Source organism: Gadus macrocephalus, chromosome 8, assembly GCF_031168955.1.
Source record: "Gadus macrocephalus chromosome 8, ASM3116895v1".
In the NCBI taxonomy this organism is placed as follows: Eukaryota; Metazoa; Chordata; class Actinopteri; order Gadiformes; family Gadidae; genus Gadus; species Gadus macrocephalus.
In genome coordinates this window covers 14,222,284-14,238,890 of record NC_082389.1, presented here as the reverse complement: position 1 = coordinate 14,238,890, position 16,607 = coordinate 14,222,284, and the positions used below count along the sequence as shown (strand labels likewise).

At 48.9% G+C, this 16,607-nt stretch overlaps 1 protein-coding gene and 1 long non-coding RNA gene across 4 annotated transcripts in view; one reads left to right on the top strand and one right to left on the bottom strand.

The window, feature by feature from the left end:
• Positions 1-16,607, bottom strand: part of mib1 (MIB E3 ubiquitin protein ligase 1) — a 54,760-nt gene that overhangs the window by 20,394 nt on the left and 17,759 nt on the right. The gene's annotated exons all lie outside the window — the stretch shown is intronic.
• LOC132463262 (uncharacterized) lies at positions 6,426-15,382 on the top strand. The gene is made up of 2 exons (XR_009526993.1): positions 6,426-6,955; positions 9,335-15,382. It is a non-coding gene; the product is annotated as an uncharacterized LOC132463262 (long non-coding RNA).

Below are 16,607 nucleotides of genomic sequence, written 5' to 3'. Positions count from 1 at the left end.
CGGTGGGCTGCAGGCAGGGCGGCGGCAGAGGGTGCGGGTTGTTCTTGCCGACCAAGCGCCCCAGAGGTCCCCATAGTGGACCTTCCCCTCCGCCCACCTCCTTCGGATGGACCTCCTCGCGTCAGAGAACTGACAGAAACCTCGGCCATATAGTTGATGATCTGGAGAGCCCACCACGGAGCCTGAGAAACGCTGAGTTTGTTCCTGCCGTCAAATAGGGTTCTACCCAACAGAACTCAATATGATGGGGAGCCAAGATCCATGTTTAACAGTCTTGAGCAAGACTGCGCGGCAGAGAACGGGGCGCTCCACCCCTTTATCCAATGAAACAAAACAAACCATCCATTAGTGCGCCCCCTTTCTCATTGATCGATTAACTGCTCGGCTAAACATTCAGCCCAATACTATTCATCATGAAGGAAGGATGTATGCTGGATTTAGGGGCAGATGGGACGTCTGGCTGTAATTGAGATTAAACTGGTGGGTTGGTGGGTAGGAAAATGCAAGGAGGATGCACAGAGGAATGGATGTACAGCACCAGGCAGGGATGCAGTCAGCGCTGAGTGCTGCAGTGGACTGCTGAAAGTTGAACTCTGCTCACTGACGTACTATTTCAAAACGTAGAGTAGACGGATGGCCATTAGGCATACACTTTTACTAGCATCCATAAAGGGAGTGTGTGTGCTCACGTGTGCATGGCTCTGGCATGAGAGTGCCACTGTCAGGGATTCGCGGCAAACCCAAAAGTTATGGTCAGATTTGTTTAAAGCGGTCTACAAAAAATTGAAGACTGCTGGGAGAATCCCCCACCCCCACCCCCCCCGTCCCCACCCCCTCTCCCCGCCCCAATAACAGTTGGCCGTCCACAGCTGCCATATAGGCTTCTGCAGTTCTGCACTTTCATTGGCCATGTAAGGTCAGGTTTTGAGCAGACACATTAGCCTGGAATCCATTCCACCTGGCAAATGGTCAATTCTTGTAATAGCTGTAAAGATAATGTAATCGAATAGCTATAAATTGCACGCGACAATGCATTAATTGAATTGCACACTTAAATTTATGCAGAATCCTCCCCCATAAAAGGTGGCCTAGGAGATAATTGCGAGTGGAGAAGAAAGTATGCTAGTGAGCTTGTTTGAGGGAACATCAAATGAATCACCAGACCCGCAGTGAAGGGGGAGAATTCAATCAGGACGCAGCGCTATCCTGTCTGACGACACTACACACGGCTCCCCGTATACCCGCTGCATCTACGGCGTGTCGGGAGCCATCGCAAACGCTCTCAATTTCACTGACGAAAGACAATTGCCGTGGCTTGGTTTCCATAGGATTACATGCGAGAACACATAACGGTAAATGGTGTGCAAAAAGCCATTAGCATACACGTCCTGGGGCACCGTGTGCTCCGAACAGGGGAGGGGTGATGGGCACAGGACTGGTGAGCTGTCATTGAGATAGAAGAGGTGAGAGAGGAGGAGAAAGAAGTGAACGTGGAGAGAGAGAAAAAAATAAAAAGAAGAGAGGGCACAGAGGACGTTTATGGTATACAGTATAGATGTGCCCTGCGATGAGAGCGACTAATTAAACAGATTCTTCTGTGGCTGTGCCTCGGGATAGCTTGAAAAAGAAACGTGAAAATTAATGAGCTCAAAAAAAGACGAAGTGGCCAGAACTTATCAGCACCTCGGAGGTGAGCCCGCCACCCGACCCACTACGAGACCGGAATGCATCCGACTCCTGAAGGTGAGAAAATTAAAAGACGGACAGCGCAGGCACGTCCGCCCGCTCCAACGCATGCGGTAGACGCCCCACGTGCGCTCAATGCACCTCCTCCCGTTTCTTAAATACGCAGAGTGGTTCTAAGTATAGAGAGTCGCAGCAGCAGCAGCAGCAGCAGCAGCAGCAGCAGCAGCAGCAGCAGCAGCAGCAGCAGCAGCAGCAGTAGCAGCAGCCTCACAGGCAGCCTCGACCATAAGCAGTGTGCTTATGGTCCGGCTCCATTTCAGAGGGGATGGTCGTGAGAGACCCGACACACAAAAGGAGGGGAGCGGACGAAGGTGGGGGTCAAGAGGACATCCAGGGAGGTGGTGTGCAGGGCGGGGGGTTGGGGGGGGGGGGGTGTGTTGCTGTTGGCAGAGTGGTTGGGTTGTAGTGGAGAAGGTGTTGGAGGATGTAAAACAGCGAGAGGGGGGGGGGGGGGGGGGGGGCGTGGCATCCCGAGTATACAAGCGGAACCATGGGAGAACACTTTATTTGGAGCGTCTAAAAATAGTGTGGCAAACGGCAGCGGGACCTAGCTGGCCCCGCTCTCCCCTGCCAGGCCGTTGGCACTGATAGGTAGGGGGCCACAGGAGAAGCCTCCTGGAGCCTGTGGAAGCAGCAGCTGCTTGGGGGAGGAGAGGGGAGGGAGTGGGGGTATGGAAGAGAGCGATAGAGGGGGCGGGTGGGGAGGGAGGAGAGCAGAGGAAACTATTTTTTGCACTGCTTGACTAAATATGGTCAATGGAGGTAGAGAGAAGACACAGGAGCAGCCCGGCAACAGGGGCTGTCGCGTGCTTCAAATGCTTGGCCACAAAGCGCTAACCATTTAGCTTAGCTTCCCGCGCCGCAGGAAGGGAATCCGCCCGCCTCTTGTTCCCCTTTTATTCTGGCTACCGCGATCCGCAATCCCTAACATCCACATGTACCATCAGCACTCTGTTTTATAAGGTGACCGTGTGCTATCCAGGAAGCCTCAAGGGGAGCATAGTTAATTTGAAGATATGAGAAATGTAAGAAATCTGTTTTATTTTAACTGCATGCATTTTCCCCAATGGTGACAATGACTGCTGCTTAATTAATGGCCATTAAAATAAGCTTAGGCTGTCAGCAGCAAAAAGGGCTAGTTGGCTCCGTCCTCTTTCTTTTCTTACACATTCAGAAAACCTCCTCGCAACCATGTGTGAAGTTCCAACTGAATAATAAAAAAGTGTGTTTTCGGAGCGGAGGCGCTGGCGTTGTGTCGTCGGAATAAGAACAAGGCAGGACGGAAGGACGTTTGCCTTCTGCACTTTCTGCCTCCCCCACAGACCAGGGCATCCTCCCAAGCTCTCTCCCTCTCGCTCTTCCTCAGAATGCACATGATGAAGCGGAGAGTGCTGCAGAGTCCCCCTCCACCACCACCACCACCACCACCACCCTCCTTTTTCTCCTTCCCCATCTCCTTCTCTCTCTCACTTCCTCTCCCTCTCTCTCTTTCTCTCCATGCGTGCTCAACGACTTCCCTGCTTCTTAGGTATGGGCTTGCGTGTTTGTGTGGGAATGCATGTGTGCATGCGTGCCTGTGAACACATTCTCTCCTCCTCCTCCTCCTCCTCCTCTGCCCGACTCTGGCACGTGTAGCCCCCTCCGCCCCGCCCCCCCCTTCTGGAGAAGCTGATTCAGCGAGTCAGGCGTGCACCCTGCACACACGATGGCTGCAGCAGCTGGATCCCTCTCTAGGTCATTATGGCTCTCCCTCTCTCTCTCTCGCTCTCCACCACAGGAAAGAGGAGCAGATGAGGAGGAGAAGAGAGGAGGGGAAAGAAGAAGAAGAAGAGCGAGAGAGAGAGGGAGGGAGGGAGAGAGAGGGGAGGAGCAGCCCAGAGACGAAACTGATCTGACAGGTAATATATGCTCCCTCTTTTCGCTTTCGGACGAGAGTGTCACCCGACGGGCCATGCCGTCTGCTGTCCTGTCCTCTCTCCCCCTCTCTCTCTCTCTCTTTCCCCTTCTCTCTTTGTCCCTCTCTCTCTCTCTCTCTCTCTCTGTATATATATATATATCTATATGGCTCTCGCGCTCTCTCCGGACTCGATCAGTTGTTAACCGCATGGCTTGACTTGGAGTCGCGTAGTCGGAAGGGGGGAGAGGAATTCACAGCTCTGCAGCACAGGCGGCAGCACCGGGACACAACTTAACCAGCACCAACACCTCTGGGCTTTATACTCTGCTTACATTTCATCGTTTTCCCGAAGAGAGAAAGAAGAAGCTTTTTCTTGTCTTTTTTTTTTTGTATGGTGGGGGGGGGGGGGGGGCGGGGGAAGAGACAGGTGCAAGGAGAGTGACAAGTGAGGTTGGGGAGTAGCCATGGTCCACATGGATTTCAGCCTATTCTCTTCCTCTATCTTTCTGTCCCTCCTATTTCGCCAATGCTGTAGTTCTTTACTTTTGCTCATCTCCCTTAAATTGCTTGCTGCCTAACACTCTTCACTCTCTCTCTCTCTCTCTCTCTCTCTCTCTCTCTCTCTCTCTCTCTCACTCCCTCCTCTCCTCCTACTACTTCTTGCCCTTTCTTCTCTCTCCCTCTCTGTTGTTCCCGGCACTTGCCGGACATGCTGCAGCACTGGAGCTCCCTGCCTCATTAGCCTTCATGGTTGCACCCCCGCCGCTATCTAATGACGGACTCGTTAACTCAAACCCACACTGGTGTGGAGAGACATTCCCATGGGCATAATGCGCCCTCTGCGACAGACGCCTCCCAAGACTTTTTTTTTTGTGCTCTACCAACCAAGGGATACAATATCGATTGGGACTCCTGCACGCTAATCCAAACTGAAACTTCCACTCAACGAAACCACCTTTTCCAACCCCCCCGTGTTTTTTTTTTTTTCTGTTGCAAACTACAGATGTTGTCGGCAGATGGGCAGAGCTAGGGAGGGGGAGGCAGTCTTTGATGGACGGGTGGGAAGTTGAACAGGAGTTTGTCTTTAGGAGGAATGACGAAGCACCAGGGGGGTAATGGACGGCAGGACAGGTCAGGGTGAAGCGGATTGGGCGGCACACAGCTGTGAAGTGTATTAACACAGATGTGACAGAGAGGAGATGGGGGGGGGGGGGGGGGGGGGAGATGGGATGTCGGGCAGGAACGGATTGCCGTGCGGATGTGTGTCACTGGCTGAACCCACATCACTTAGGGTGGTAACCTAGTTTTTATCTGTCCCTCCCTCACTCTCTCTCTCTCTCTCTCTCTCTCTCTCTCTCTCTCACTCTCTCTCTCTGGTCCAGTTTGATTTAAGCTAGTGGACACACGCGGGGCACGCGGCACAGCAACGTAATCATCCAGACTGCAGCGGATAAGAGCGACGCCAGGCTTAGTGGCGTGCTTACGTTGCCGCGACCTCTGGTCCGACTGGTGCGAGAGGGCGTCACCCCCCCCATCCCACTAACCCCACCCTGCACTTTTCTCTCCTATTCGCTCACACTCTCGGGTGGCTGTGACATTTCCTAAACAGGACGTCACACCTTGACGACGGGCGCTCGTCCACCCCGCCATCTTGGTGACGATTTCCTCGTCGGAACACCGCCAAGGCGTATTGCGCTTAAATATTTCGCTCGCCCCGATCTCCCTTTTTCGGTATCATCCGCATTTCACTTCCCATTCTCCCCTCGCCGTCTAAAGCTGGAAATAGTCCACCCTTCCATTTTGTCCTTCCACCCGCAGCCTGGGTGTTCAGGCCTGGGTGACAGCAGAGCGGGGACGGGGGAGTGCTGACTTGTGGAATGTGTTGGTCAGTGGCAAGGATTCATTAGAGACTCACTGAACATTTTGCGCAGACATGCAAATGGTTATTGATCCATTACCCACCGCTTCAATAAAGTAGCTGGTGTGTGTGTGTGTGTGTGTGTGTGAGTGTGAGTGTGAGTGTGAGTGTGGGTGTGGGTGTGTGTGTGTGTGTGTGTGAATCTATATATAGATCTATCTATATATACACAAACACACACACAGGGTTTACACTGACAGGTGCGCCGGCTGTGCTAGGGAGGGCTAAAGAGACAATATAATGTATGGAGAGGCGAGGGGTGAGAGCCGGAGAGAGTGAAAAAAGAGAGAGAGAGCGAGCGAGAGACACTGGGACCGAGAGAGACTGGGGGGTGGGAGTATTGGGTGGCAGCTAGTGGTGGGGCCACGGCCAATCCACAAGTGCTGAGCGAGCATTAGCGCCTGCATGTGACCTATGGCCTGCCTCCTGCGCCTAAAGCCCAAATCCTGCTCACAATAGCTTCCTGTTCCACTTGGATCCCCCCCCTCGTTTTTCAAACATCAGCAGGCGCTCCGGCCCACGGGCCACTGGGGACGTCGCTGACACGGGAGAGAGACGAGTGAGGGACAGGCCAAGGGGGAGGTACACGCTGTGCTGGGGGAGGCAACGGGAAGAGGGGGGGGAGTAGAGATAGAGGGAAGGAAAGAGGGAGGGGAGAAGCTGTAGGTGGGGGGAGATTAAGAGAGAAAAAGAGAACGCGAGAGGAGGGAGAACGAGTGTGAGAGGGAGTGGGAGGGGAGAGGTGAGAACAAGCAGCATGTCAGTGGGACCATTAGGCTGGTGGGTTCTCCCGCGTTCCCAGGACACGGTGCCGCTGCTCGCACGAGGCAGGGGGTTCCAGGCGAAGAACGCAGGGCGGGGGGGGGGGGGGGGGGGGGGGGGGAAGGACAAGGACGCGGTGCACCACGAAGAAGGAGAACGGGAAAGAGTCTTCCTCCTGCCATCTTCACCTCGCCGGATAGCCATCTCCCGTTTTTTTGCTTTTTAGTCCTTTATTAATTTTGGAAGAAGAAGAAGGACCATTTCTCATTTCCACAACTAGTGGAAATGAGATGCAGCGGCGCTCTGAATATTGCCCCCCTCCCTCCGGGTTTTAATGGTTTGTCCCAGTTCTCTGGAGGACAGCAGGGGTCACCAGGACAGTCTGTTATGGTATGGACCACAACACCTCTGAATCAGTCGCGGGGGTGGGGGTGGGGGGGGGGGGAGTGGGGGAGGGAGGGGTGGAAGGAGAGGGTGGACCGGTGGTTCAGCCCTACATGGCCACTAAAAAAGGAAAGCCTTGAGCTGAATTTATGCTCAAAGTCACCTCCCGGTGCAGACTGCCATACTTGGGAAGGAAGCACGGGGAGGAGAACATGTTCTGCTCGTAACTTCCTTGACGTTGGTGAAAGGTGAGAAAATGTGATGTCTTGAGATTGCCTCCTTGGTGTACATACTTCTTTATGTGCCCATATGAACATATGATAGCTATGGAATGTAAAGAAGTATGTATTCCTGGCGGGGCGCGATTCCTCACGCATGGAAAATGATGTTGGACAGAGCTGCCTTAGACTGTGTAATGCACTGTGGAAACTGTTAATGTGCCTGTATGCGTGTGTGAGAGAGAAAGAGAAAGAGAGAGAGAGAGAGAGCGAGAGAGCGAGAGAGAGAGAGAGCGAGAGAGAGAGAGAGAGCGAGAGAAATGTGAGTGGTGCAGGGCTCATACATTAGCTATACTGGCTCTGGGCAGTCTTACTGCAGCAATAATCGCTGTAGGGGACTTACTGCTTTCTCAAACTGGCTGACTTGGCCGATAAAACAAATTCCCTCAATTGAGCAATGCCAAAAGCACTTGCGCAAATTGCATGGGGTGCAGATGAAAAAGACAGCAATCGAGTGTTTCAGCGAGCGCTGATTTACTGATAGCCATGTAAATTAATTGAGTGACTTCATTCACCCACCTGCACCCGCTGAAAGGCCTGTCAATGGGCCTAGGAAATTGCCGTTAAGAACACGGCCCTCTCTTTCGTCAGTGTGTGGTTTTACTGCATTGGCACCCTTGTAATGCGACCAGCTGAAACTTAGCCCCAACTTGGGCAAGTGGGGCAGTGTGACAGAGCTGCCCGTGCCTAATAATAATACTGTAATATTTTCCAACGGGCCCACACTGCTTACTTAGGTGAATCAAAGGGCGGTGAGCTGGCCAGCAGCTCTGCCATCGTCTACGCTGGCCTTTTTTTGTATTTATTACATGCAATTTATAAAAGAACAGTGGAGAGCTGCTGAGGAAGCAGTTTGTGGAGGCGTTGAGGCCACGGCTGGCCAGTGCTGTATCATATAGCTGCTCTGTTACCTATACTGCACCCCCCCCCTCCCTCATCACCCCCACCCCAACCCACACCCACTCTCCCTCCATCGGCTGCCCCATACTCCCCTCCCAGCCTCCCCCGATTCCTGCTCCCATTGTTCACGTTTGCTACGCTTGCCAAATGCTTTGCTGTGCCGCATGGCGGTCAGATTAGGCCGTCGAGAAGTGACAATGCAGGATCAGGGTCGACTCTGGCCCGTCAGCTGATTTACAATTGTCAACCGCTTCAAGCAAATAATGGCAACAGAACTAGGGACACAGAGAGAGGGAAAGTGTGGGGAGGGGGGGTTGCCTATTCATATCTAGCACTTTCACCTTTTCTAATACCTTTGCCTCCCTCGCCGGCCCCACACTGGATCATGAACAGGGCCTGAATTAGCTTCAGAATTGGATCACTATTCCTTTAACCCCTCTGCGCTGGAAGCAGTAGTGTTCTCTAGGGCATTTGAAAGGACTTATGTTTACTTTGTGAAATATAGGAGCAAACACGAAAAAACTAAATTGATTGCGAATGTAATCTGTTTTGCGTGAACAAAGCAAGCGTGGTATATTCGATTAGCCGATTAACATATTTTTTTACTATTTGCATTTATATCCGTTAGTCTAGCATTGTTGAATTCTGCAATGCAGACTAATTAAGACCCTAACTGTTATTAATCTCAGTTTAACTACATGACATCTCAAAGGAGACGGGATAGCTTTGCTAATAGACAATGTTCTACGAGGGTGGCTGTATCCTGGGAGGCCGGCACAACGTACTTTAAAAAAATCTGCGTCACACCCTGTGCAGTGTAGAGACAGCAAGTCTTTATATGCACAAGTGTTCCTACGGGCTCACTCATTTCTTTAAAAACCAAAACACTTGATTTAAATTAGAATTAAATTAGTGTATGGCGTCACAACCAATTCCATTTTATGTGAAGGATGTAAAGCGGAGGGGAGATTCTTAACTGCATTTCTATTTCACTGGCATCTAGGGAGCCAGATAAAATAAATTAAAGCAGACGACCACAGAAATTAGGGTTCGCAGCGCACTCTTCCCATATTCCATTTTTTGCTTCAGTTAAGTCATATTTGATGCATGAAGACTAAAATGGAGGGAGCACTGTGGGTTTTAGGAGGGTCGAAGATGGAGGGCTAACGACAGACAGACCTTGAATCAAATATTAACAGACTGCAAAACCAATTCTGAGGCCTGGCTTTTACTAAACGGTTGCGAGACGTATTCAAATTACGTAACCAAACCCAAGAAAAAAAAAAAAACGAAACAATTCTAAAAGACAATTGTGCGGCATATTAGATGCTCCTAATTAGAAAGATAATTGCGTCTCTTTAACAGATATCCCACAAACACACAAAAAACAGCCTCTGCTTCTGAATAGGTTTTTCTGCATTCTTATCCCCATTTCATGCACTCTTTCAGGTCACGCCTCCGTTTGTCTGCCTTGCTTCTCTCGTGCCATTCATTCAGGTGTGGCCTGCTCTATCTGCTTGGTCAGGCCCAGAGCGCATGGCTTGTATTGACCGCCCCTGCCCAGCCCAGCCCCAGGAGTGGCGGTGACCCGGTTGTCTGAGTGACACCCACAGCAGATGCTGACATTATCAAATGCTCGACGCCTGTCGCGCCTTCTCGCTTCTCTGCCCTGTTATGGCCAGTGTACGAAGCCAGAGTCCCGGCCACCTGACGTGGTGAAGTGGTCGGGGGGGCATGTGGGTGTGTGTGTGTGTGTGGGCGAGCGTTGGAGTGTATGTTACAAATAGAACTGCGCCTGGCGTGCCATATCAAGCTGGCCCTGTGCTGACCTCCGTCGTGTCTACAAGCAGCTCAGTCTATCCTTCAGCTGTCGTTGGTCACTCAGAGCTCATGGACAGGAGAGGAATGAGGGAGGGGGAAGGGGGGGCAGGGAGAAGCATAGTCAATAAATGTAAGAGCTGACTAGGCTTCAACTGCCGTGTGCAAAATGCTCCCAATGAACCTTTAGCATTGATTAAAGAAGCCCAGAAAAGAAAAAGACCCACGCAATGCAGCTGTGGGTTTCTTCAGAGCCTTCTGGCCTCAGTCAGTGTCAGAGTGTGCCATCTGAAACATCTCGTCTCTGGGACTTAATTGACTGTTCCAAATTAATGTTGTGACTTCGCCCCCGAGGGTAACGTTTCAGGAGCGCTGCGGAGAAGCAGTGTGTGAGCGAGTGATCCGGTGTGTGTGTGTGTGCGTGTGTGTGTTTGTCTATTGGCCGTCCCAGTGACCAAGGAAGCAGTATGTTGATGGCAGGGCCCATCTGTCAGAGCCTGTAATTGCTACATGACTCCGGGACATTTGACTCAAGTGCACCGCCACAGATTATTATTATCCTTTTCTTGGGCAACTATTTTTCTCCCTATCTAGAAAGTTGTGGGGGGTGCTGGTTAAACTTACAAGATAGCAATGAGGATAAATAGATTGGCTGGAAGGCAGAGGGTGGGAGAAGTTCTGAAAGGTTGACTGAGTGCAGCTGTGTGTGTGTGTATGTGTATGTGTGTGTGTGTGTGTGTGTGGCATGCTATATGTAAGTATGCGTCAGACAGATTGAAAGTGAGCAGAAAAAGAGATGGATGGGGCTGTCTGAGTGTAAACGTGAAGCCTGTCGACTACGGTTTTGAAAAGTGTGGTTAAAGATGCAGCCACTCCTTTTATTTTGCACTGTGGGTTTCTATGCAGACTGCTGGTAAGACAACTATCTATAGGCCGGGCTGTATCACGAAAACGCTTTACCACCAAGTTACCGCACCTGTCCCCGGAAAGTGTGATCCACAATGCTTTGCTAAAGCTGGTAAAATGGAACCAAATCACCTCTTGAATGGATTTGGTCCCCTTCAACCAGCTGTAGCTATGCTTTGATGACTACAGGAGCTCCCTGATGCTGTGTGCTCTTAAGTGTTACAATTAGCCCTCTAACCACCTTCAAGACGACCAGAGCGATGCCGGCGGGCACCAACTGAATCATATGCGAGTGTTGTATTGATTCCCTCCACGTGTATCATGTAAAACCTGTGTCTTAATAAATGGAAAAATAAAAATAACTAATCCCACCTTGAAGACTATTTTTCAGTAAGGCTCACTTTTTCTTTTGGAGCGTCGCATTTCATTACCGTCTCTAAAATAGCAGGGGAGTGAAGGCATGCTTACCGCATGCACCAATTCAGGACGCGAAGCCCTCACATGCCAGTGTGTGAATGTGCAACTTAAGACAACTCAACCTAAGCAACTGTCACTGGCTGATGAGAGTAAATTACACTTTAGGGGATTTGAGGGAGAAGTTGAAGCTGAAGAGATATATCGCCAAAATAGCACATTGGGAGTACAATAACACTGTAAAGAGTAGATCTAATGCAGAATTAGGAGTGTTAAAACGAGACAATGGAGATTGTACACACACACACACACACACACACACACACACACACACACACACACACACACACACACACACACACACACACACACACACACACACACACACTGCCCCGGAGTGTCCTGTCGTGAGACTGGACCTGGAGGAGGAGATTAGAGCCAGATGCTCCAGAGGACAGCAGCTGAATGCACAAATCACAGGAGCACACTTCTTTCTCTGGCTTACACACACACACACACACACACACACACACACACACACACACACACACACACACACACAAACAAACACACAAACACACAAACACCGGCACGTACACACAAAGCTAGTGCCGCAGTGTATGCAGACAGATCAAACTGAACTCAGAACATGCAGTGTCCCCTGCCCTTTCGTTTCGCCTTCATCCCTCTCCCTCCCTTTCTCCTTCTCCTACCCGCTCGCTCTCCCCCTCTCGCACTACTCTCAATTTGTCTAATTTGGCTGACAATTAAGCGCGTGTCAAATTGACCTTGGGGAGAGGTAAAGTGAAGGGAAGGGGGTTTTACAGGTACTGAGTAACTGACGAGTAGCTGACGAGTGAAATAAAGGCACGACCAGAAAGCGAGGGTTAGACTGCAGATACTGCAGTTCTCCAGAAAGAGCCGGAGCCAGGGCTCGGCGTAGTTCCCAGCATTTACACATTTTCTGTGTATGTGGGAAAATTGACAATACATATTTTTTTTCTAATACAAACTAATAACGCAGCCTTACTTGGCATGCATACACTTACACCGCAGCATTATGAGCGTTCCATGAAATCCATGAAATTCCAAATGATAATATTCTAAAAACATTTTATTTTTATAATGAATAGTTTATGCCATGGTACAATCCACGTGTCCAGTGTGACGGGGGAAATCAAACACAATTACGGCAAAACTGACTAGACCTCATCCAGATCAGCTTAATCTGAACATGACGGGAGGGAGGGGTTACGGGGGTAGAGGGATGTGGCGATAAACTCCTAATTCCACAAAAACCCATGGCGGAGAGCGGAAATGCAGACGGGAGCCAGAGGAACGCAAACACTCAGCCCGTTTCCACGCAGTTGTCTCTCCACAGGCCCAGAACGCCATTTCCCCATCTCATTATCAACCCAGTTACGAAGGCTGCCATCACAGTGCTGTGCCTGTTTGTTCCGGCAGAGCAAACCATTACAGTGGGAACACTCATTGCCATTTGCAACGGACCTGAAAGCGCTGAGGTTACTGTACATCAGGTGGGGTAATGGGTGACCGGGGCCATCCTCATACGTCGACATGTTAAACAAGACCAGGGTCCGTGTTTAAGAGGGTAGAAACGTGGAGGATGGGAAAGTTAAAAAAAAATAGAAACGAGGCAGAGGCAGCCACTGCAGCGCGTGTTTGGAGACCCTTTATGAGTCATGGGCTATTAATCGTACTGTTTACAGTGTCGTAGCAGCCCCTGGCCTGGAGTGGTCCGAGGGAAGAGACGCGAACCAGGCTCCCCTCAGGAGGGGCGGGGGCCGCAGTGAACACACGCAGGCAGCATTCCCATCATGGCTGACCAAGGAGGCGTCTCCGCACTACGTGATGGGACCATTCGTTCTCTCGCTCCTCTTTTCCCCCACTTCGGCGGTGTTTGTAGAACATAACAAGGTCTAATTTATGAGGAAATGCATTTACACACGGCGTAATTCACCACGTGTGCGAGCGTAATGAAGGGGGGTGATGTATAGCCGGGCGCCCGGATTACCGGGCTCGGGCGGGTGGAGTTGATTTGTCTCGGTATCAGAGTCTGAACACGGGTAGACTCATCCGTCACCACCAGGGTCCTCTCTAGTGTCTCCTGGTGGGTTTTTTTTTTTTTTTTTTTTTTTTTTTACACACACACACGCACCACTGAGAAAGTGGTCCATGCTTACAAACACACAACCGTAGAAACACTGGCTTTGCCTGGTGGCTAAACATACAAATGCAGACAAGCCTCGGATGATGAAAATCACTTTCAGCACTGCCAGAAGATCAGGAAACAGGGGTCACGGGGAGGTGGCTGCCATCTTTTCTCTTATCGGGACGCCTTTTCATTCTCCTGATTGGAGACACCGGACCAGCTATGAATAAAGGGGCTCGTTCTGAACAGTTGTCCCGTAATACTATCCCCGTAACTCTATTTAAAAACACAACGATAAGTGGTGAGAACCTCCACCTCATCAACCGGGAACTTATGGAAACGCTGCAAACATAACATCTCTGCCACGGTCCTCATCCCCACAGCCCCCGCCATCTTGAGAGTTGTTCCACACAGAGCTTAGGTTACATTTCAGTTGATTTGATGACGCCAACGCTCGCAGTCACAAGTGCAATAGAAAGCCGTGCCAGCAAGGGAGGCCATACCCTCTATTTTTTCAGAGACTAAATCAGCTGAAATGCAGTTATAGACGGTTACACTGGCATACTTCTTCAGTGTAGGGGCTGGGTTTACTAGACCATACAAACGATAACAAATTGGTGCATAATTAAAAGCTAATATCTACTTGTTTAGCGACAACTATAATTAACGTTTTTTGCACCATGGTTAAATGATCCGTCGCCGGGCAGCCAGGCCACCACAGAGAGAGGGAGACGGGCCAGGTGGGGTTAGTCTGCTCCCATCTATTTATCAGACCGTCATAGTGACTTATGTAGAACACTGCTGTTGCTGTGACTAAATGGAGAACATTTGGTCTGCGGATTAAATAATACTGTGTCGAGCCTCATTTTATTAAAGTGTCGTTGTGTCTTACTAAATGTATCCAATAGGATCAGTGTTGAGTATTGATGAAGCACCGAAGCAATAAACCTGCAACCGATAAACAGAATCGGTATCAACTAGACATGTTGCCTCATGTACATTTTCTGAGCAAATGCGTGTGAGCCATCTCTTCGTATGTGCAATATTCCGCAAGCATGCTGAAATGCTAGCAAGGCTAATGAGCGAGCACGCCAAATTTCAAGCCCTAGGCCGCTTTGAGACCACCTTGTGATTGATTGAATAGTGTGGCGGATCGTTTTTGTTTGATCTCGAGTTACAGCGCCCCCTGTCGACGAAGGGGTGGTTTACCACTTTTTAGAGATCTGCTGATGCGCTGTTTCTGTACATGTACCGACTTTGACCACTCTGCTTTTTTCCCCTATTCCCTTCAATTATAAAAACTAGCTTGCTGAGCATCTGCAACAGTGGTTATTTGAAATTGACCCTGTAAGGTATCTTTTATAGCTATGATTACAAAACGTTCCAAATTACCGAATAGGGATGTCCTTAGAGGGCCCAACAAGCTATAGGTCCCTTGGATTTCACTGAGGCAGACTTGTTATTGAATGAACAATGGCGGCTCATTTGCATAATCGTATTTTCACATAAATCTGCCATATCACATTTTTAGAACAATAACAATTATAAATATAACCGCAAGCGGTGATTGACGGGGTCCGAGCAAAAATAAAAGTCAAGAACAAACTAATGGAAGATATATAGATGTAACATATAATTGTCATATTTAAGGAAGGATGTTCCACTTATAAACCTGAACTGCAGCCTCATTCACATAGTCAAAATGTCTAAAGCACACAACATCCAGAAGACTCAAAGCACACATATCTCAAGTGAATTAAGTTCTTTCTTCAAAGCATATACCGGAAAAATCTTTGAAATTCTGGGGAATTAAACATTTGTAGTCAACGAAAAATTCTGTTCGATGATTTTTGTGAGGCTTGGTCTAAAGATTTCATGTGGCGATTTTGGTGAATTTTAGATTATTTTTGTAGCCTGTGAATCCTTTTTATCATGTTTAGCTTTAAGATGAAATTGTGGGAAAAGGTTTTATAATTACATCTGATTCTAGAGATTAATATTCAGAAAGAATTTTGAGTCCAGGTCAATCTGGTGAGGAGAAATAAGGCTAATTCATGATTTTTTACAATAACACCACCTTTTTGGTTTATGGGTAGTGAGGGTTATTGGTAACCATACCTGAAAATGTCAAGAGTTTGATTTACGGTATAGTCTGCAGTATGACTTTTACAGAATTTGAGGGGGAATTTTTTTTTTTAAGAAACAATAGGGGACAAAGCAGCTTCGCTGCGCGGACCCCTAATAATACCATAAGGTTGGGCTTCCGGTCAAAATATACAGATTCAATTTTACACCTCCCAGGGTTTCAGGTTTGGAGTGGTTGTTAAAGTTTATGCCCCATTCAATTTCCATATTAGATTAATATTATATCAATATCAATAAAAAAAAAAGGTATGTACAATTTCTAAAATCGTAAGAAATCGCGCACCTAACCGATATATGTGGAGTTCTTTGCAATGGGCAAGGTGTTTCTACCTGCAACACTGTAGGAGGAGATAATTACCGAAAATGAGGGGGGGGAAATAATAATAAAAAAGAAACATAACAATATTGTGGCTTGCTTTGCAACCACACTAATAAAATCCTAACGATGCCCAATCCTACGCAATAGTGAGGCTTCCATTTTAATGGATAAATAAGGCCAGTTATTTCCCAGGGATCCACGGGAGGCCTCTGCCTCACCTCCAGTTGTGGAGGGTTACAGTCATCGTCATGACAGTCACCAGGGGGGCTTTTCAGGAACAGGCCTCCACAGATGGACCTGAGGCAAACACTCAATCAACACAACTGCCTCTGCTACCGAAACACCCACCAGCACAGACATTTTCACTCCAACCCAGGGAGAGATTTCGGAGGGTTTCAGGGCTGAGGCCGGGCTTAGACGACCTTCCCTGCAATATCGGATGTGGGGGGAACTCAAGTGTAAAATAAAAGTAAATGGACCCAATTGGGCGAGAAGACATACATCTTCGTTCTTTGTGAAGGCAAGAGCTACACAAATAGCACAACACACATACAAACACCCACCCACACACAATACTTGTGAACAGTGAATCCAAAACCATAACTTTTCACCTCTAAGTTAATGACAGCCAGAGGAAGGTGAGGTCACACACAAAAAAGGTGCAAGGGAACCCCTGCGGCTGACTAGCCCCCTACCTCCATTCTACACCAGAACACGGCTGTGCCCTTGATGTACCAGTAACCGGTACAAGAGCATTAGGCTTCATATAAAACTATAACCCAAAGGATTTATCATCCGGCTTTCATGTTATTACCAGTTGGCAAAATGTAATAAAAAAAAAAGAAAGAAATGTATATATATATATATATATATATATATATATAAATGTTAAGTCACAGTGCTATGAAAAATGACTCCAATGCATTTCCGGGTACCCGGTAGGAAAT